The 22,779-nt window shown below is 40.4% G+C and overlaps 1 protein-coding gene and 1 pseudogene across 1 annotated transcript in view; one reads left to right on the top strand and one right to left on the bottom strand.

The window, feature by feature from the left end:
• The window catches only part of LOC117534740 (zinc finger protein 239-like), a 311,675-nt gene that overhangs the window by 91,039 nt on the left and 197,857 nt on the right, over window positions 1–22,779 (top strand). The gene's annotated exons all lie outside the window — the stretch shown is intronic.
• Window positions 1,174–21,681, bottom strand: LOC117534728 (annotated as a pseudogene).

Below are 22,779 nucleotides of genomic sequence, written 5' to 3'. Positions count from 1 at the left end.
CACCATGGGGAAATCCTCGACGAGGCAGCTCGCCGGGGATCTCCACCCCCCCGGTATGACGAGGAAGGCACAACTAATGACCTTCTTTATCAAACCAGCATCCCCCAATAATACAACCTTAAATCGATTGGAAGAGAACACTAGGGCTTGGATGCAAAATAATTTGGACATCCTAAGGACCCATTACACTGACCTCCTCAGGGACCTTAGTTTGGACCTGGCCCCTTTTAATAGAGAGGCTTTTAACAGGGCCACTATTTGGGCAAGGAAACGATACCACAGTAAACTTACCCCCTCATCCATCTCTGCCTGGCACTCCCTGTTAAACCCCTCCCACCTACCCCCCCTCTTGACATCACTAACCCTACCTCTTTTCCACCCCTACCATTGCCACAGAGACTTCAAACCTCTCGAAAAACTCACTCCACCACCCCCCGTAGTCTTCACACACAATTCCCTTCTCCTCTTTCTTTACCACTCCCTCCCCAACTTACTAACCTTAACCCTAGCCCCCCTCATGGGACACAGACCCCCCCGCCAATTTTGGTATCTACCTGCCCCCCCTTAACTGCATCCATCCCCCCAATACGGGCCCCTCCGTCAATCAGTGGACCGACCCCCCCCACTTTTAGTTACATCCACCCCTCCAACAACCATTGGATCTGGGTTTCCCCTTTCAACTTCACCCTTTACTCCCCCTTAGCCAATGCCATTCTACCCCGGCAGGACCCATTACACGTGGAAGAGTAACAAGCCTCGCTCTTAACCACACTTCTGCCTCCACCCACTCCTCCCCTTCCAACTGGACCCCAGAATCCCTATATTCCCCTGATTTTTTTGGGCTTTCACAATTAAATCTCCCACAGCACAATTCCCCAGGCTCCCCCCAGCCTTGCCCCCTACCTACTGGTGGACCTACTCCCCTTCCTTCGGCGGCTGCCATTCTAGGCAATGGTAACCCTGACTGCCCCCCCGTTCCCCCACAACTACCTAGGAGGAGCAAATTAGTTTGGCTCTAACCCTTCCTTCCCCTCTCACCTAACCCTATATGGTTCAACTTAACCCATCCCCCCCTTTTTTTCCTTACCCTAACCATAACCACTCCCCAGCCCCGTACCTAATCCTAACCTTTTTTCCTTCCCAAAACCTAACCTTAAACTCTCCTACCCCCTAGGCCAACTTAACCCATCCCTTTGTCCTTACCCTAACCACTCCCCAGCCCCTTACCTTATCCTAACTTTTTTCCTTCCCAAAACCTAACCTTAAACTCTCACACCCCTAGGATTCCTTCCCCTCTCACCTAACCTTATACTTTCCAACCTAAACCCATCCCCTGTTTTCCTTACCCTAACCACTCCCCAGCCCCTTACCTAATCCTAAACATTTTTATGTTTAAATTATTCTTTTAAACTATTAGCACCCCTCCTAGTCCCTCGGCCAAAGGAGAACAGCATAAAGAGGATGAGCTTGGAGATTCTCCTCCAAGTCACCTATGGGGTTGAACGATGCCCAGCAGCCACCCCTGACCGGATTCGAACCCGGTCCTCCCGGTCACAGTGATGACATCTTATCCCCTCAGCTACCCTTCCAGTTAATGAAATTGCCTCTAACCCTTATCCTAACCTCAACCCCTTAGTTTCCACCCATCGCAATCAGCCTTTTTTATGTGTTTAAATTATTATTTTTAACTAACAGTAACAATGGTTTTATCTTTCAACAAATTCAATGTGAAACATGTGCCCGTGCTCTCCCCTGTCACCACTAGATGGTGACAGGTGACCTCTATTTCTTCACCTAACCCCTAACCCTAAAACGAGACTCTTAAAATATAACTACAGCTCTCAGGACACAAGGAGGAGGAAACAGCTAGCTTTGCTCTCCGTTGTTCAAAACTATGCAGAATGGCTAATGGACTTTAACATGTTAAGCCCTGAGCCTGTTTTTCAGGTCTCAGGCTCGAAAACGACATTTCCAGAACAAATGACCATAACTACACTTCAGAAGGGGAACATTCATAATCTTTTTTCCCAAAGTAATGATAAACCTGTGAGTTGGATGTAGAAAAGTCAGAATCAATATAGATGTTTTTTATTTTTAAAGAAAATTCAGATACAACTGTAAATTGTAGTGTCCGTCCAAAAATCATTTTTTACTTAGTGAAAACTACCCTTGGATGATGGTAAGGTAGACTAAAAGCTTTAGGAATCCAAATTACAATAATTATCAAGATTTATACAAAACAAGTGACATTTGACCTTTTTAGAAAGGTTTAGCAACAAAAAAAAACACCTCCGAGGTGATTTGGGTGGAAATGGCCGTTTTTACCGTTTCTCTGGAGCCCATAGGTCGATTTTGGTGATTGACATCTCTTTTTGACCGTTAGAGCCAATGGAATCGAAGGAGGATTTCCACATACACACACATAGACGTTACCATTGAGAAATTAAAGCTATGCGCACACAGTTTTGCATGAGAGCGAACCTATCTCCGATATCTTGAAACGGAAAAGCAGGTTTATTGCTTATGGATTATCAGGAATCATTTCAAAGGGACACATTGGATTAACCTATGGATTAACCTTCAGAACACGTTTTTATCGTTTTAATGCCATTGAAGACCACTTTTGACCATACAACGACAAAGGTAAGCCGTTTTTAGCTACCTAGCACCACATGTTTTGAAGTCTGTTCTTGTTAATATCTTCGCTAGTTCTTATCATAGAGTGATGTATGTACCTATCAATTCTGTGTCATCTCACGATGCTAGTCGATATGTTGGATGTGCAGTTAAGATAAGTAATAAGGGTGTTATGAGTGAGTTTCAGTGGAGTAATGCGTTTTTTTCCCCGCTCGTGGCTAATTCATTTGCTCAGCGCTAGCTTTGTTGGTTTTTAAAAAAAAAAAAAGAAAAAAAAAAAAAAGATCAGTTAGCCGAGTTTCTTCCCGTTACATGGATATAAAACATTCATAGTTTATTGAATATTAAGATGCCCTCAGACGCTGTTTCCTGCAGATGACGTGTTTTTAAGGTGAATACTTTGAGATAATGTTTTCCCACACTCTTAAAATCACTATGGTTTCTCTCCTTGAACACGGTGATGGATTGTGAGTTTACTTGATGTCCTGAACGTTTTTCCCACACTCTTTCCAGCTGTACGTTCTCTCCAGTATGAATACACTGATGTGTTTTGAGAGCACTTGATGAATTGAACGTTTTCCCATAGTCTTCCCAGCTGTACTGTTTCTTTCCAGTATGAATACGTTGATGTGATTTGAGAGCACCTGATTCCCTGAATATTTTCCCACACTCTTCACAGCTGTACGGTTTTTCTCAAGTGTGAATACGTTGATGTTTTTTGAGATCACTTAATGTAGTGAACATTTTCCCACACTCTTCACACCAGTACGGTTTTTCTCAAGTGTGAATACGTTGATGTATTTTGAGATAACTTGATGCAGTGAATGTTTTCCCACACTCTTCACAGCTGTACGGCTTCTCTCCAGTGTGAATATGTTGATGTTTTTTGAGAGCACCTGATTCCCTGAATGTTGTCCCACAGTCTTCACAGCTGTACGGTTTTTCTCCAGTGTGAATACGTTGATGTTTTTTTAGATTACCTGATGTAGTGAAATTTGTCCCACACTCTTCACACCAGTACGGTTTGTCTCCAGTGTGAATACGTTGATGTATTTTGAGATAACTTGATGCAGTGAATGTTTTCCCACACTCTTCACAGCTGTATGGTTTTTCTCCAGTGTGAATACGGTGATGTGATTTGAGAGCACCTGATTGAGCGAAAGTTTTCCCACAGTCTTCACAGCTGTACGGCTTCTCTCCAGTGTGAATACGGTGATGTGATTTGAGAGCACCTGATGTAGTGAAACTTGTCCCACAGTCTTCACAGCTGTACGGCTTCTCTCCAGTGTGAATACGTTGATGTATTTTGAGAGCACCCGATTCCCTGAATGTTGTCCCACACTCTACACAGCGGTACGGTTTTTCTCCAGTGTGAATACGTTGATGTTTTTTTAGATTACCTGATGTAGTGAAACTTGTCCCACAGTATTCACAGCTGTACGGCTTCTCTCCAGTGTGAATACGGTGATGTGATGTGAGAGCACCTGATGTAGTGAAACTTGTCCCACACTCTTCACACCAGTACGGTTTTTCTCCAGTGTGAATACGTTGATGTATTTTGAGATAACTTGATGCACTGAATGTTTTCCCACACTCTTCACAGCTGTACGGCTTCTCTCCAGTGTGAATACGTTGATGTTTTTTTAGATTACCTGATATAGTGAAACTTGTCCCACAGTATTCACAGCTGTATGGTTTTTCTCCAGTGTGAATATGTTGATGTTTTTTGAGATTACCTGATGTATTGAAAGTTGTCCCACACTCTACACAGCTGTACGGTTTTTCTCCAGTATGAATAAGCAGGTGTCGCTTTAAATTTCCAGATATTGTAAAGGATTTGTCACATTGCTGACAGCTGTGACGTCTCTCTCTTCCTTTCGGTTTCTAGAACAGACAGACAAAGAAAGAGAGAAAGTCAAACTAAAAAGCATAAATACATATCCAGTTAACACAATAAAAACTCACTTAATACAAACATTGAGTTAACGGAATACTACTTTTACTAACTGTTGTGTTTATATTAGATACAGTAACAGCAACATTCTACCCACAGTAAATACAAAAGGTCGGGAATTCGAGTCACATAACTTGACTCGAGTCACATATTTTTGGACTTGAGACTTGCTTGACTAACATTGATAAAATCCTCGACTTGACTTTGACTTGGTATTCATGACTTGAGGCTCGACTTAGGCTTGAGACAGATGACTCGAAAGGACTTTATTTTCTAAAAGAAATGATTTGCATTGTACAAAGCCCGTAAAAGGGCAATGAAAAAATGTTTCGCCGGAGAAAGTTACCGGTGCGCCAAGTAGTAAGTGGAGTGCATAGGAGACAGACGTTTCATTGCAGACTGTTATGTTTATTTGGGGAAATTGCAGTGCATACATTATTTGAGATATTTTTCGAAGTCGGACTTCATTTTAGGGACATTTCTGCCAGGGGTGTAGAGCCATTTGTTTAAGCACCGGATCGGCAAAACAGGAGAGTGTGTAAACCAGTCTGCCCTGATCTATGTATTCATGTCTGTGACTCTCACAGTATCTGCTGCCCACAGCTGTTTTATAGAAGGAAAACCTCCTTCACTTCATGAAATCTCTGCAGCACCAGGAGGCAGTAATGTGTAACTCAGCAGAATCTGAGAAGAACAGCACCAGCTAAAAAGAACTGTGCCTGTCGGAGCCAAAATGCTTGTTTTTGCCTTACTTATTATTTGTATTATTATCTTGTATTTCTGTTTGCATTGCGTTTAATTCTTATTGTTTATCACTACCGGCAATGGTCACGTGGGTGTGGTTTATTGGTATTTAGTCACCTGTTGGATGCCGGTTGGGAGGATATGATTTAGGAAGAGGGTGAATTTGCTTCGATACTTTCTGTTGACCGTCAGGTCTGGAGTTGTATATTGTTTGTTTTAGTTTTATTAAACACCATGGACTACAAATGACTACGGACTCTTACATGGAACGCATCACAGCAAAGAGCATTTTTTAGCCTCTCAGCAGCTAAGTCATAGGGAGTTATTGCCGCTACAGTGCCTTTTACTGTTTACTTCACTGTGTTTACCTTCATTAGAACAGATAAAGAGCGATTGCAGGCTGCTACGTTTTAACAACACACACATCGAACTGCCTGATTATTCCCCATATTACCCGTTTAATGATTTCAGAGCCCCACTCTCCATTGTTGCCAATGTTGAAAATAAAACTCTAGTTTCATAACCACTGTCTTTTAACTGATTTAAATGTGGATACTGTGGTTATTCATCAGAATTTCATATGACTTGACTTGCTTGACTCTAACCCCAGTAACTTGAGACTTGCACATGTATGACTTACTCCCACCTCTGGTATATACACAGGAGACAGAGGGAGATGGCATCCTGTCACTGCGAGTGTCAGTATGTTCCGTTGGTCTTCTATTTTGTTTGTTTAGTCTAATTATTGTTTAAACGTTGTTGTATCAGTATGAAACGTCATTTTGAGAGACCATGCTTTTGATCCTGTGGATTACATTTGCCTTCTGCGGACCATGTCTGGCCATACAACTTTCCAAGAAACACCTGAGTGACGGCACAAGCAGGTTTGACTGATTAGGTCAAATCCCTGGAGTGACCTTTGAATGTGTGTGAGTGATCAACAGATGTTTTTGCAAGGGGGTTTTATGACACTACAGGAAGGATGAGGGGAAGGAAGTTAGGATAAGGCGTTATCTGTATCCCTTTTGCTCTGTATTGAGTGAAGGTTTTGCATACTGTGTCTGAGGGGTATCTGTATATCCCATTGTCTTGTATGGAGTGATGGTTTTGAATACAGCTGGCCTCCCAGAATGTTGTTGTAATGTAAATCTGCGTTGATGTCCTCTTATAAAGAGAGCCTGTTTCACTATGAACAGTACGTGCTCTTTTAGAGGAGACGTCATACTTGCAAGTATAAAAGATCCTTATTGCTTTTAATACGAATATTGTGTTGCTGTACGTTTGTTACCTTACTGATTATTCTCTCTAGACAACAGCTGTTTAGAAAGCTGCTACGACACTGATGATATGAACCATTTTTAACAAAACAAAAACACAAGACTAACGCTGAGCCTCTAAATTAGCCCAGAGCGAAAAAATGCTAACGCCGTTAGCAAATAACTCACGGTATAAAACCCTTATTACTTATCGTAAATGCAAATCCAACCCATCGATTAGCATCATGAGATTACACAGATTCGATAGGTATTGGCATCATCACTCCATGATCAAAACTCGCGACATGAGAAACAAAAACAAACATCACAACACGTGGCATTAGGTAGCCAACACGGCAATATCTCTTACCTTTCTTGTTGTCTGATCAAACGTTGTCTTCAATGGCATTGAAACGATAAAAACACTGCTCAAGGTTAATCCATAGGTTAGTCCAATGTGTCTGTGTCTCTTTGAAATGATTTATGATAATCCATCAGCAATAAACCTAGTTTTAAATTTTCAGATTTCAGAGCGGAAGATAGGTTTAGCTTTGGGCAAACTGTGTGCGCATAGCTCTGACTTATCAATGGTAATGTGTGTGTGTGTGTATGTGGAAATTCCCCTTTGATTATATTGCCTCTAACGGTTCAAAAGAGATGTCAATCGAAATCGACCAATGGGTTTCAGAGAAACGTCAAATACGCCCATTTCCACCCAAATGACCCAAGAGGTGGAGTTTATTTTGCTAAACCTCTCTACAAAAAGGTCAAATAATAATAATAATTCCTTACATTTTATTATAGCGCTTTTTCAATGACTCAAAGCGCTTTACATATACACACATTACACATACATGCAATGGTCAGATACTGTGGACAATACCCACAGGAGCAAGTTCAGGTGAAGTGTCTTGCACAAGGACACACCGGCTTTACAGACGCAGATGTCACTTGTTTTGCATCAATCTTGATACAGGGCACTTATATGTTGTACTTTGGATTCCTAAAGCTTATAGTCTCCGATCCCATCATCCAAGGGTGGTTTTCACTATAAGTAATGTTTTTATTTTTGACGGACACAATAATTTACATTTTTTTTACTATGTTCAATCTGAATTTTCTTTAAAATAAAAATAAATATTGATTCTGACTTTTCTATATCCAACTCACAGGTTTATCATTACTTTGAGAAAAAAAGATGATTCATTTTCACTGGTGGCCGGCTCCATCGATGACCGTGTTCACGAGCTGCAACTCAGCCACCCCGATGCACCGGCAATATTACTCGGGGACATGAAGCAATGTCGCCTGGAGACTGTGTTACCTTGGTTCCAACAGTATGTTTGTTGGAGTAATATTCGGGTTTCAATTTTGTTATTTGGATATTCGTTTTTTTCGTTTGTGATTGAATTTATTGAAATCTCCAATATCAACGTAAGAGCTTGTGCCTCTTCGGGGGGTGCCAACACTTCACCTGTTCAGCCCTGAGCCTGTTTTTCAGGTTTCAGGCTCAAAAATGACATTCCCAGAACAAATGACCATATCTTCCCTTCTAAAAGGGTTAAATTAATAATATTTTTTCTCAAAGTAATGATAAACCTGTGAGTTGGTTGTAGAAAAGTCAGAATCAATATAGATATTTTTTTATTTTAAAGAAAATTCAGATTGAATATGGTAAAAACTGAAAATGATAGTGTGCGTCCACAAAATATGTTGTACTTATAGTGAAAACTAACCTTGGATCATGGGTTAATAGACTAAACGCTTTAGGAATCCAATGTACAACATATAATAAGTACCCTGTATCAAGATTGATCCAAAAAAAATGACATTTGACCTTTTTAGACAGATTTAGCAAAAAAAACCTCTTCTGGGGCCATTTGGGTGGATTTTCCTTATCTCTGGCCCCCCTTCTTCGATTTTGACATGTGACATCTCTTTGACCGTTAGAGCCAATAGAATCGAAGGGAAATCGTCCCGCACACACACTCATGAAAAAAAAAAAAAGGTTGCATCTTTGCGCATTCAATCTTGCTACAGAGCGTAGGAATGGCCTGCTCTGATATTTTAAAACGGAATTGCAGTTTTATTGCTTATAGATAATCAGAACATTTCAAAGGGGACACAGCCACATTGGATATTAACCTATGGATTAACTACAGCATCGTTGTTATCGTTTTAATGCCATTGAAGACCAGTTTTGACCAGACAAAACCAAGGTAAGCCATGTTAGCGTTGTAGGCTACCTAGCGCCACATGTTTTGATGAACGTTTTTGTTGATAACGTCGCGAGTTTGTATTTTTCAGTGTTGAGGTGGGCACCGTTAGATTCTGTGTCTTTACGATCATAAACGATGTGTTTGATGTGCAGCTAGGATAAGTAATAAGGGAGCTAGGAGTGATTTTCGGTGCAGTAATAGGTTAGCATTTTTCGCTTGGGGCTAATTCAGAGGCTCAATGTTAGCATTGTGTGTTTTTTCTGGAGAAAAAAAATGATAAAGATCAGTTAAACGAGTTTTCCCCGTTATATAGATATAAAATATTCATAGTTTATTAAATATTAAGGTTCCTCAGACGTTGTTTCCTGAAAATGACGCGTTTTCGGCCCCGGAACCGGGTCCGTGGGGCTTAAGCGGTTAAAGGTGGGGTAGGTAATTTTGGAGAAACCAGCTCGAGTGCGCTAGAATTTGAAAATACACAGCCGGAAAAAATCTGCCACTTCCTTACAGAGCCCCTCCTCCAACACACACATGACCAATGAGGGCACGAGATAAGGCCATCCAGTTATTTTAGCCGGGCCGGCTAAAATGATAATCGTGCTTTTTACAGTACTACGGCTTCCACAGATGAACATTTTTTATGGATTTTTTGTCAAAGCACTTAAGATATTCATTGCTACCGGGATGTTAAGAGCATTCCATGGAATATAACAAAAAGTGTATCCGGTTTCTCAAACTTACCTACCCCACCTTTAACCATAAACGTTATCGTTTATTTTCTCCGTCTTTATATGTAGATATGACTTTTCTCTGTTAATCTCCGTCACGTTGTTTCCATAGCAACAACAACAACTTCCTGTCAACAGCGCTAACTCTTCCTAAAAAATACGAAGCCAAGCCAAATTACACTTAAGACATACAACTGCAACGAAAGTAACACACACAATGCAATATCCTTTTCAATTTCAAAGAACACAAATAACTATAAAACAAAAATATCGTAGAATAACAAAATTATTAACGTGAATAAACCGAAATACACGTGTTGAAGCGGTTCGCTGCTGATTACTACGACCCCCCCCGGGCCGAATATCCGCTGCTGATTACTACCGAATATCCGGAGCCCGAAAAATGGTATTCGGGACAGCCCTATATCACACCAGAAAAGACAATGTCATAAGGACATAAGGACTGCAGACCAATAGCCCTCACCTCAGTGATTATGAAATCATTAGAAATAATTATGCTCCGATTTCTTATCAGTACAACACAAGACATACTTGATCCATACGAAAATGTTTGCCTATAAGCAAGGGGGTGGTACGTAAGATGCTGTTGCTACTCTGGTTCACATAATCACTAAACATTTAGATAAACGTCACACCTATGCAAGAGCCCTCTTCCTAGACTTCTCAGCAGCATTCAACACAATACAAGCAGACATCTTGGTGTCAATAATTTCCTAAATAGAAGTAAATCCAAACCTGATTTACTTGTATGCTGCTTCCTCATCAGTAGAGAGCAACTTGTGAAGGTTAACAAAACCCTGTAATTTGCCATCACAACCAATGTAGGGGCCGGCCAGGGCTGCGTGAGTGAGCTGTGCTCTTTACTAGCTTTTTTTTAGCTTTTTTTGATGACTTTACTGAACTGCTGTCTTGGATGTGTCAAAGATTAGCAACACAATTGATTTCACTGCATTATTATTTTGTACGTAGTGTTAGATACTACCTCTGGACCCCTTCGTGGCAAAAATGTACACGCCCATAATAACTTCTATTAAATCATACATCAATATTTCTTTCTACTTTTTGTTTCATGAATCACATAAACAACTTCTAACGTACTCAAAACTACCAAACATTCAATAATTTCCAGGATTTTAACCCTTTAAATGCCCGTTTCATTATTTTAATTATTTAATTTCTCTTAAAAGAAAACACAAAAAAAGATTTTTTTTCAATATAATAATGAATAGAGGGATGGAACTTTGGTGGTTATTAGAGTCTTGGATATGTCAAAGATTAGCAACAAAATTGATTTGACTGCATTATTATTTTGTACGTAGTGTCAGATACTACCTCTGGACCCCTTCGTGGCAAAAATGTACACGCCCATAATAACTGCTATTAAATCATCATGCATCAATATATTTTTCTACTTTTTTTTTTTTCATGAATCACATAAACAACTTCTAACGTACTCAAAACTACCAAACATTCAATAATATTCAGGATTTTAACCCTTTAAACGCCTGTTTCATTATTTTAATTATTTAATTTCTCTCAAAAATGCCTCATTGACTTCCATTCAGACCACATTTTTTTTATCTCACTTCCATTGCAGTATAAAACCATGCATTTTGTAATGTCAGCATTTCATTTAGAAGAAAAGTAGTGATATTTGATATTTCTACTCTATTCCAACAGATTACACTATTTGCCAATGCATGAAATTCTTACATTTTTGCCAGTTATATTATGGAGCCGTGTGACGACCAGGGGGCCCGAGAGTGGTGTGTGTATATGTGTGCGTGTGTCATTTCCAGCAGCAGACCAGCAGGTCCTGCAGCATGTGACCTGGTGCTCTCTCAGGTGATGCAACAATTTTGTAGGCCTGTGCACAACCAGCACACACCTCTCCCTCTGTGTGCGTGTGCGTGCGTGCGTGTGTGCGTGTGTGTGTGTGAGAATCTGTAAGCATGCACGGATCATTCCATGGGAAAAAAGGCCATCTTTTGAGGGATGTGTTAGATGTGTCTTTGAAGAGCTGCTCGATTACTCAAAAACAAAAAACAACTGTTAATGTGTTCATGCACCTGGCTGCCAAAAGGCGCATTCACACTGCGGTACTTTTCCCACAAAGGTTCACGTGAACTTAGTTCATGTGAACTCTTTTATCGCGTTCACACCAAAAAGAGCCGGTACTAAAATTAGTTCATGTGAACCTTTTTACCCCCTCGAAAGTCCCTGCTAGAGAGCAGGGACTTTCGAGCGGCTCTCTTGTGAGAAAAGAGCTATATTTCTGATTGGCTGGGCGGATTGCAAACCACGCCCCGCAAAACTCCCAAAAAGTTTTGTGAAGCCGCCATTTTATTATCCTCGCATTAGCATTATTAGCATTAGCCCAGCGCAGAAACGCAGAGAGACTAACTTATAGCAACACAAAATAAAACATGGGAGTGGTGGAGATGAGGAGGTGTCGGCGTTCTGGCGATTTACTCGGAAGGCTTCAGTAGAAGCTGCTGGGAGTCCCAGCAGCTTCTACTGAAGCCAGTCCCCAACTCCGGGGACTTCCGGCCGGGGACTTTGGGTGGCAGTATACGCCGTGAAGTGGTTTGCGGCCTGCCAGTAAGCCCAAAGCAGAAGGCAAGGCAAGGCAAGTTTATTTATATAGCACTTTTCAACACAAGGCAATTCAAAGTGCTTTACAAAAAATGAAAGACATTAAGAAAAAGGCATTTAAAATCAGTCATTAAAAAGAAAAGCTAATAAAATAAACATTAAAAGAAAAAGTACATGGATAAAAGTTACAGTGCAGTCTAAGATATGAATAGTTCAATTAAAAGCAGCGACAAAAAGAAAAGTCTTCAGCCTGGATTTAAAAGTAGTCAGAGTTGCAGCGGACCTGCAGGTTTCTGGGAGTTTGTTCCAGATATTTGGAGCATAATAACTGAACGCTGCTTTACCATGTTTAGTTCTGACTCTGGGGACAGTAAGCTGACCAGTCCCTGAAGACCTGAGAGAACTGGATGGTTCATAATTTAGCAGGAGGTCGGAAATGTATCCTGGGCCTAAACCATTCAGTGCTTTATAAACCAGCAGCAGTATTTTGAAATCTATTCTTTGACACACAGGAAGCCAGTGTAAAGACTTCAGAACAGGAGTGATGTGATCCACTTTCTTAGTGTTAGTGAGGACTCGAGCAGCGGCGTTCTGAATCAGCTGCAGCTTCCTAATAGATGTTTTAGTGAGACCTGTGAAGACACCATTGCAGTAGTCGAGTCTACTGAAGATAAAAGCATGGACAAGTTTTTCCAAATCCTGCTGTGACATTAGTCTTTTAATCCTAGATATATTCTTTAGGTGATAGTAGGCTGATTTAGTAACTGTTTTAATGTGACTGTTGAAACTCAGGTCAGAGTCCATGACTACACCTAGATTTCTGGCTCTATCTGTTGTTTTGAACATTGCAGACTGAAGCTCAGCGCTAACTTTTATACGTTCTGCCTTGGCTCCAAAAACCATTACCTCAGTTTTATCTTTGTTTAATTGGAGAAAGTTCTGACACATCCAGTCATTGATTTGTTCAATGCACTTACTCAGTGTTTGAATTGGAGCATAGTCTCCTGGTGAAATTGTTACGTAAATGTGTGTGTCATCTGCATAGCTATGGTAACTTATTTTGTTGTTTTTCATTATCTGAGCCAGTGGTAGCATGTAGATGTTAAAGAGAAGAGGCCCCAAGATGGAGCCTTGAGGAACCCCACATGTCATATTTGTCAACTCAGATGTGTATTTACCTATAGAAACAAAGTTGTTTCTGTCCTTTAAGTAGGATTCAAACCAATTTAGAACTGTTTCCGAAAGTCCCACCCAGTTTTCCAGTCGGTCTAGTAATATGCTGTGGTCAACAGTGTCAAACGCAGCACTGAGATCTAATAATACTAACACTGAAGTTCTGCCACTGTCTGTGTATAGTGGATGTCATTAAAAGACCTTTACAAGAGCAGTCTCAGTGCTGTGGTTTGGACGAAAGCCTGACTGGAACACATCAAAACAGTTATTTAAATGCAAGAAATTACTCAACTGTTGAAAAACAACTTTTTCAATGATTTTACCTAGAAATGGGAGGTTTGATATGGGCCTGTAATTGTTCATTACTGAAGCATCTAGATTATTCTTTTTTAAGAGCGGTTTAATGACTGCAGTTTTCAGGGCCTGTGGAAAAATACCTGAGTGAAGAGATTTGTTTACTATATGAAGTAGATCTGAGTCCATGCAAGGAAAAACATCTTTAAAAAATCCTGTTGGAATAATATCAAGGCAGCAAGAGGAGGATTTCAGAAGTTGTATAATGTCCTCTAGGTTTGTATCATTAATCTGATGGAATTGTGTCATGGTGTTTGAATTGATGTTAAGTGGACACAGAGACAACACATTTGCTGTTCCTGATGCAGAGGCACTGACTGCTTGTCTGATTTTCTGAATTTTGTCAGTGAAAAAGGAGGCAAAATCATTGCACGCCCTGGTGGATAGAAATTCAGAGGCTACTGACACTGGGGGGTTAGTTAGTCTGTCGACGGTAGCAAACAAGGCACGTGCGTTGTTTTTGGTAATGATGTCAGAGAAGAACGATTGTCGTGCATTTTTCAATTCCAAATTATAAAGGCCAAGTCTCTCTTTATAGATTTCAAAGTGAACCTGGAGAGTTGTTTTTCGCCACCTGCGTTCAGCTTTTCGACATTCTCTTTTTTCACGCTCATGGCCTTTCTCCATGGAGATATTTTCTTGCCAGACACTTCCTTTACCTTAGTTGGAGCAATGGCATCTATAACATTTTTAATTTTTGAATTAAAATGATCTACTAGCTCATTTACTGAGATGTTAGCAGGGGCAAGTGTGGAAGAAAAATTATGAGTAAACATTTCCCTAGTATTTTCAGTTAAATATCGCTTTGTGGTTACCTCTTTTTGAACATTTTTGTGAACAAAAATAGAGCTCTCAAAGAAAACACAGGAATGGTCAGACAGTGCAACATCAGTCACCACAACCTTAGAGATATTCAGACCCTTTGAGATAATTAAGTCCAGAGTGTGCCCCTTATTGTGCGTGGGCTCCGTAACATGCTGAGTCAGTCCATAGCTATCAAGAACACAAAACAGTACTTTTGCCCCTGTGTCCTGGGGGTTGTCAACATGGAGAAGAAGAACAAGTGACGTCAGTGGCTTCATTTGCCTAATCCACCCCCAGGGACTTTTTCCAGTGTGAACGCGATCTGTACTTAGTTCACGCGAACTAAAGAGTTCACATGAACTTAGTTCACGCGAACTAAAGAGTTCACATGAACTACGTTCACGCGAACTTAGTTCACGCGAACTAAAGAGTTCACGCGAACTAAAGAGTTCACGCGAACTACGTTCACGCGAACTTAGTTCACGCGAACTAAAGAGTTCACGCGAACTACGTTCACGCGAACTACGTTCACGCGAACTTAGTTCACGCGAACTAAAGAGTTCACGCGAACTACGTTCACGCGAACTACGTTCACGCGAACTACGTTCACGCGAACTAAAGAGTTCACGCGAACTAAAGAGTTCACATGAACTACGTTCACGCGAACTAAAGAGTTCACATGAACTACGTTCACGCGAACTAAAGAGTTCACATGAACCTTTGTGGGAAAAGTACCGCAGTGTGAATGCGCCTAAAGATAAACATGCAGTTTGACCAAGGGCTTATTTCTTTAGTGAGCAGAGAAGGAGAAAGACCTGGAGCCAAGAGAAGGAACTAAAATGAAGAAGCATTTCAGTGCAGAGGAGACTTCAGAAGTAATCTTGTAGCCTTCATCTGCCAGCGAAGCAGGAGGACTCATCTGAAGAAGACACAAGGTTCGAGGGGGGTCTGACACTGAATGCTCGCTGGAGTCCAGCATTTCTTTGAGTTCCTCTGACCCTTCCTCTGAAAAGTGGAGAGGATACTGAATGTCGTAAACAGTGAGGGGACAGAGAAGAACGGAGGTCGTTCTCCCAGGAGCTGGGGAAAACCAGGGTGTCCTCACAGATTGTGAGAAGAAAGCCCCCCGTGGTGGTGGATGGTGGGCCGGACCCTCAGTGCCTGTTTTAGATATTGTTACTATGCAAGGACAAGTACTTGAAGTGGTGACCTGTTATACATACCTTGGTATCTGGCTTGATGATTGTCTTACTTTTAAACTTCATCTCAATAACCTGCTGAGGGTTAGACAAGGTTTCTTTTTCAGAAACACGTCCTGTTTCTCGCTTGAGGCCAGGAAAAGGCTAGTCACTGTGACTTTGTTTACCTGTGCTGGACTATGGTGATGTGTTGTATATCACTTTGAAAGGATTTCTGATAATTCATCAGCAATAAACCTAGTTTTCAGATTTCAGAGTGTAACATTTTCAGAGGTTTCGCTTTGGGCAAACATAGCTCTCACTTCTCAATGGTAACGTGTATGTGGAAATTCCCCTTCGATTATATTGGCTCTAACTAGGGGTCGACCGATAATCGGCCTGGCCTGGCCGATTATCGGGGCCGATATTCCGCATTTGACCGATTATCGGCATCGGCCTGTTTTTTTATCAAATTGCCGATAACACTTTGGCTCTGATGCGGCCGTTTCTCTGGCTGCAGTCACAACTCTGTGTACACGAGCAATGTCCTGCCCACAGCGCTATCTGATAGGCTATTACTGAATATTTTCCGGGTGGGAGCCAGAGAGGCGGGACCTTCTCAGATTACAGGCAGGTGCGAAAGAACGCAGACACAGACTGAAGCAAGCAGCAGCACTGAGCGGCAGAGCCATACATGTGTTAAACCGAAGTTCAATAAACATCCCTATCCTATATGATGAAGTTGCAAAAATACCACGATCTTATGATCAAATTCTATCAGTTTCCCAGTTACACAGGGACGCGGGAAGTCAGTCAGAGTTGGGGGTGCGTGCAGCGTCACGCAGCGGAGTAACTGTGGTGCGGAGGGGGGGGGGGCTGCGAGTGGAGCCTCGCAGATTTTCAGGTTGATATGTGAAGCTCATTAGCTAGCCAACATGTATCTAGCAAATGTTTAGCAAAATATTAGAAGTGAGGCTACTAGACTAACGTTAGGTCTACTGTAATAGCCTCACTTTTAATAGTTTGCAAAACATTAGCTAGCACTAGTGTTTTGCAGTTGCTAGCAGCTTATTGGGATTTTATGCTAGATAGACGGCATTGTTTTGATATAATAAATTAAGCATTATTGTTAGTTTAGCATATCAGCCTGCAGCCCCACTTCTTGTCTCTCTCTAACTCATTGCAGATGGCTGCACTAAAGAAAAGGGCACAGAGAGGAAACCAGTTGTAAGATGTTTAAAAGTTCATTAAACATAATATATGCTAAATTGCATTTCAAAGTTGTGTTGCGTTGTGTTGGAGTTTGTGTTATTCTACATTTTGACACCAAGATTTTCTGATTTTACTACAAATGTATATCGGTTACAAATATCGGTTATCGGTCTCCTTGATTACTAATAATCGGTATCGGCATTGAAAAAGCCACATCGGTCGATCCCTAATCAACAGTTTAGGTGAAAATGTGGATGAAGCTACTTTACATTTTTATGCGGATGATACTGTGATGTATTGTGCAGGTCCCTCCATTAAGGAGGCTGGTGTTAAATTACAGGCTGATTATAACATTATTCAGACTCGCTGAGCTTAAGCTTCTTTTAAATGTTGAGAAAACCAAGGTAATGCTTTTTTAAAAAGCAAAAAAGACTCCAGAGACTGCTTTGAATATTGTTACTATGCAAGGACAAGTACTTGAAGTGGTTGCCTGTTATAAATGCCTAGGTATCTGGCTTGATTGTCTTACTTTTAAACTTCAGGTCATGAATCTGCTTAAAAAGCTGAGGGTTAGACTAGGTATTACGTTACCATTGACTGTTAGCAGGCTCAATGTCGAGTCAACATAATAAAGGAGACGGTAGCCGAAGTAATCAAAAAAAAGAATTTAATTAATAATTACCACCATGGTTGAACAAAGGAAATATAAAGTAATGACAGACAAGAACACATACTGCACAGACAGGATCAGCACCAGACAAAGGGGAAGGCAGAATACTTATACATGAGGTAATGACGAAACAAGACACACCTGGGTTAATTACAAATGGGTACACCTGGAGGGGAAACGATAAGGACTACAAAACCATAACAGGAAACTACAGCTAGACATGACACATCACACCAGGAGCGCCTGATCAGGGCACAAACACATAACACTAGGTTTCTTTTTCAGAAACAAGTCCTGTTTCTCGCTTGAGGCCAGAAAAAGGCTAGTCACTGTGACCTTTTTACCTGTGCTGGACTATGGGGATCTGATCTATGTGAATGCACCTGCCCATTACCTGAACAAGTTAGATGCCATCTATCACAGTGCTATGAGATTTGTCACAAATTGTAAAGCACTTACACATCACTGTACCCTGTATGCCAAGGCAAGTCTGCCATCACTTACTGTTCGGAGACTCAGTCACTGGTACATGTTTATCTATAAAGCCATGTTGGGTAAACTCCCAACTTATATATGCTCTTTGATCTCACAGAGAGAGTGGCAAGTAGCTATTGCCTGAGATCCCAGGATGTGTTTTTATTACATGTGCCAAGTGCTAGGACTGTTTTAGGTACTAAAGCTTTTATGTGTGCTGCTCCTCTAGCTTGGAACACTATAATATTTGTTTTTAAACTTTGCATTTTGGTTCCCTTGCATCATTTTATGTAATTATGTTGTATGATATCCTTTTTGTTTTCTGTTGTTTTTATGTATAACCAGTGTGCTGCAGGTCTCCCTTGAAAAAGAGATCGTTGATCTCAATGGGATTCACCTGGTTAAATAAAGGCTACAAACAAACAATTGAATGGTTTAGGCCCAAAATACATTTCTGACCTCCTAAACTCTGAACCATCTAGATCTCTCAGGTCGGCTTTCTGTCCCCAGAGTCAGAACTCAACCTGGAGAAGTTCAGTTATTATGCTCCAAACATCTGGAACAAACTCCCAGAAACCTGCAGGTCCGCTGCAACTCTCACTACTTTTAAATCCAGGCTGAAGACTTTTCTTTTTGCCGCTGCTTTTAATTGAATCAAAAAAACTATTCATATCTTACACTGCACTGTAACTTTTATTCATGTATTTTGTCTTTTAATGTTTATCTTTGCTTTTTAATGACGTTTTCTTTAATGTCTTTCATTTTGTAAAGCACTTTGAAAGGTGCTGTATAAATAAACTTGCCTTGCCTTACTCTCTACACTGATTATTGTCGTACCAACACACCACATCAATTCATAATTAAGTACTCTGATGATACTGCAATAATATCTCTGCTAAGTAACACAGACGACCCTGAGCTGCACCAACAGGCTGTAATCAGGCGGTTGAGTGGACTGATAACAATGCTCTTGAGATCAACATCAAGAAAACTGAGGAAATCATTTTTGGCTCAACATCTGACTCCCATAAAGTCCTCATTGTCATCCATACAGATCAAATCAAGCAGGGAGTTTCATACAAATACTTGGGTGTAATGATTGACCACCTGCTGTCATGGAAAGAGAACATTGAATATCTGAGCAAAAGGACAAATGAAAGAATGTATTTTCTCCGCCGCCTTAGGTCTTTTTGGGCGAGTAGAGAAATTCTTCAGTTGTTCTTTATATCTGTGATTGTGTCTGTTCTGCAGTACTGCAATGCTACCAGGGGCCTGTACTACGAAGCTGGTTCAACCTAACCTGGATATGTTTGAGTTAGCCGGTTGGCCTAATCCAAAACATACGCGCTCTCGCTAAACTGTACTACGACGCTGGTTATCAAGTGGATCGCTCAAGCCAGCCGTGTCCTATCTAGTTAGGTGCGCTTTCACTTGAAAGGGGTGGTATCTGGAGCATTCGACCAATCACAAACATGGAGAAGCGTACTGACAGCGCAGCGTCATACTTCCTGAATGAAAAGTGAACTTTAATACTAGTCAAAAATGAAGAAGTTAAACTTTGAACATCCATGACTTAAACACTTTATCCAGGATAAAAGCCACATAGCTGTGTGGCACAAATAAAGTTTGAATGCGTACATTAACAGGTTTATGATATCACTGCCCCGTCTAAAACACGATCTGACTTTATTTACATTTGTCTCGAGTGTTTCGTCAACTTAATGTGTTGCTTAAAATAATACTTCTGCATACAGTAGGCCCTATGTGACACTGTGAGTGTTGCACGGCCAGATACGGTTCAACTGACTCAGATAAGAAAATATATGATACATTATGAAGTGATATGCCGCGGACTGTACTTAATGTTACTCTGATCCGGTTACTTATGTTGTGGCAGATATTTAAGTAAGCTTTCTTAACGCTAATGTTATAATAGTCAGATTGCTCTGAAGATGGGAGGTGATATTCTATTAATGTTCACGTTCACAAAGTCGGTGATTTTTGCCGGCCGTCTTTCCTGCGACGGCAGCTTTTCTGTTTTTCCTTTCTCCTGTAATATGACTTGATCGCTTTAAACTCCGCACACTGAGCTCTGATTGGTCAGCAGGCGGTGCTTTCACTGAGTTGAGCTCTTAGCCTGCAACCTAACCAGGTCCCGACCAGGTTAGCCGCTAAGCATAAGTTACCATGGAGATCTAGCCTGCTAAAAAGAGAACCAGCTTCGTAGGACCGGAAAGCCGGAGTTATCCCTGAATTTAGCCGGCTAAGCGAAAATCCTGCTTCGTAGTATACCCCCCTGGTACAAGTGTTTGTCAACAGCTTTAAAATCAAAACTGCTCCAACTATTACAAATCTGCTCAAAGATTGTTGGTCCCCCCTGTCAGAGACTTTCTGACTCAGCAGACCATAATAACCTGAGAGGCTGTCCAACAACATCATCTGGGACCCAAAGCATGCTCTGAACAGAGAATATGAACTGCTGCCATCTAATGGAGATTCAATAAAGTCAGACTGAAGCATCCTTTGTGCTCCAGTCAGTCCTCTCAGTAAACACAGAGCTGAATCCAGATCAAAAGCACGCTGAAGGCTCTTTGAGCAGGTTGTCTCTCACTGATCCTGCTGTTATGTTAAATGTTTGTTTTTCATGTATTGTGTCTTGATATTTGTTTATGTTGATGTTACACATGGAGCTGCTGTGATGCAAGTCACATTTCAGACTTGATCAAGAAAGTATTATCGTATACAACAACGTTCTAACCTATATCTAACCATATTGTGCATTCATATTGTATTTTCTAAACAGGTTGTGATCTTTCATTTGGGGATAACAGTGTTAGGAATATATTGTGATGAAGTGCACACTGACCTGAGCTCCAGGGGTCTTTTTGTTCTCCTCCATGCTGCTCTCAGTGCTCCTTCTCCGGCTGTGTCTCTGAAATAATCAACACAACTACAGCTGACACAAAACAAGACAACTCAATGCAACTGACAGACACAGCAAAACAAATCTACAGCTACTTCGTAGGTTCATAGCAGAGGTGAGAAGTAACTAAGTACATTTACTCAAGAACTGAACTTAAGTACCATTTAGAGGTACTTTTACTTTACTTGAGTATTTCTATGTAATGCTACTTTGTACTTTTAGAACAGTTCAGAGGTAAATGGTGTACTCTTACTCCACTACATGTATTTAATACCTTTAGTTACTTTACAGATCTGGATTAATGATGTGAAATATAATCAAGTGTTAAATCAGACTTTAGTTCCACCTGGAGTAAATTCACAAGCTACCCTGCAGTATACAAAGTCATTAAAACACACACACACACACACTGAAGGATGTTACCTCTCTCTCCTCTTCGTCCTGGTTCTTCAGTCTTTCTTCTCCTTGATAAAACACTGCCGTCAAATACACTAATCTCCCTTTAATGCCTTTACTTATGTTTACCGATCAGCAACGTCCTATAAAAAGCTACGAACAAAAAACGGGAGGCAACAAAAACACGGTTTAACGGATGAAAGCACGATAAATCACCCTCCAAGGATAAACTAACTCTTTTGTATGTGTTTTAAAAGCCTCTAGAATACATTACATTCGGTATAAAATCTGCATCAACGTATGTTAGCAACGTGTAGCTTCTGAAGACCGGAAAATAGAAACGGACTGCCGCAATGCATCACGGGATTAGAGATGTTCTTTTAAACATAATTTCACTGCCCCCTTGTGGCGAAGAAATAGGAAAACTAACGGTATTAAAATACATAATAATTATATTAATAATAATATTAATAATAATAATAAATATAAATACTTAATAAAGTATATCAAAAAATACTTAATAAAGTATATCAAAAAATCAAATATTTGACTGGTATGACGGATTTTAAACATTGGGGAAAATGTTTTTGTTTGTGATAATACATTTTTTTTATTATATATGTTTTATAATGATTGATCATGAAAGTGTTCTCAAAGCTGGTAAAGGTGCAGCTAGTTTGAATGACTTTGTATACTGCAGGGTAGCTTGTGAATTTACTCCAGGTGGAACTAAAGTCTGATTTAACACTTGATTATATTTCACATCATTCATCCACAACTCTAAAGTAACTAAAGGTATTAAATACATGTAGTGGAGTAAAAGTACACCATTTACCTCTGAACTGTAGTGGAGTAGAAGTACAAAGTAGCAAAAGTAAAGTACAAGTATTACAAAATTGTACTTAAGTACAGTACTTGAGTAAATGTACTATAGTTACTTTACACCTCTGTTAAAAATACATCTAAAATGATCATAGAATCACTCAAATAGGATGCAATTGCGTTTTTGGTTTAGATATATTTACTAACTTTTACTAAATGATGTCTTGTCAGAAAGTGTTTCCAATCACCCACAGAAATGTGACTTGCTTTTTGCTGAATTTAAAATGCATTGGCCTACTTACATCCAAACAGTCTGTGTACCTTCCTCTCATATTCTGTTTGTAAACTAGTGAACAGAAAAGGAACTGCAAAGGGTTTTAGAGTTTTTACCTTAATGACCAAAATATATTTGAGTGAGAGGAGGGAGGGACCTCTCGGAAGTCATTTCCAAACAAGATCCTTCGTCTGGTAAAAGACCCTCGATGGCAGAGGAAGGTTTTGGCTATTGATAAGAAGAGCCTTAAAGAGGGCGGGATCAGGGATTAGTCAAAGATATTCATGACACATTTTGAAAACAGAAAATGAACGAACATAGCTGAAGGCAAAAGATGTGAACAGA

The sequence above is a fragment of the Gymnodraco acuticeps genome, unplaced genomic scaffold (genome assembly GCF_902827175.1).
Source record: "Gymnodraco acuticeps unplaced genomic scaffold, fGymAcu1.1, whole genome shotgun sequence".
In the NCBI taxonomy this organism is placed as follows: Eukaryota; Metazoa; Chordata; class Actinopteri; order Perciformes; family Bathydraconidae; genus Gymnodraco; species Gymnodraco acuticeps.
Note: the sequence above shows the minus strand (reverse complement) of the source record. Positions and strands in the feature narration are given on the sequence as shown.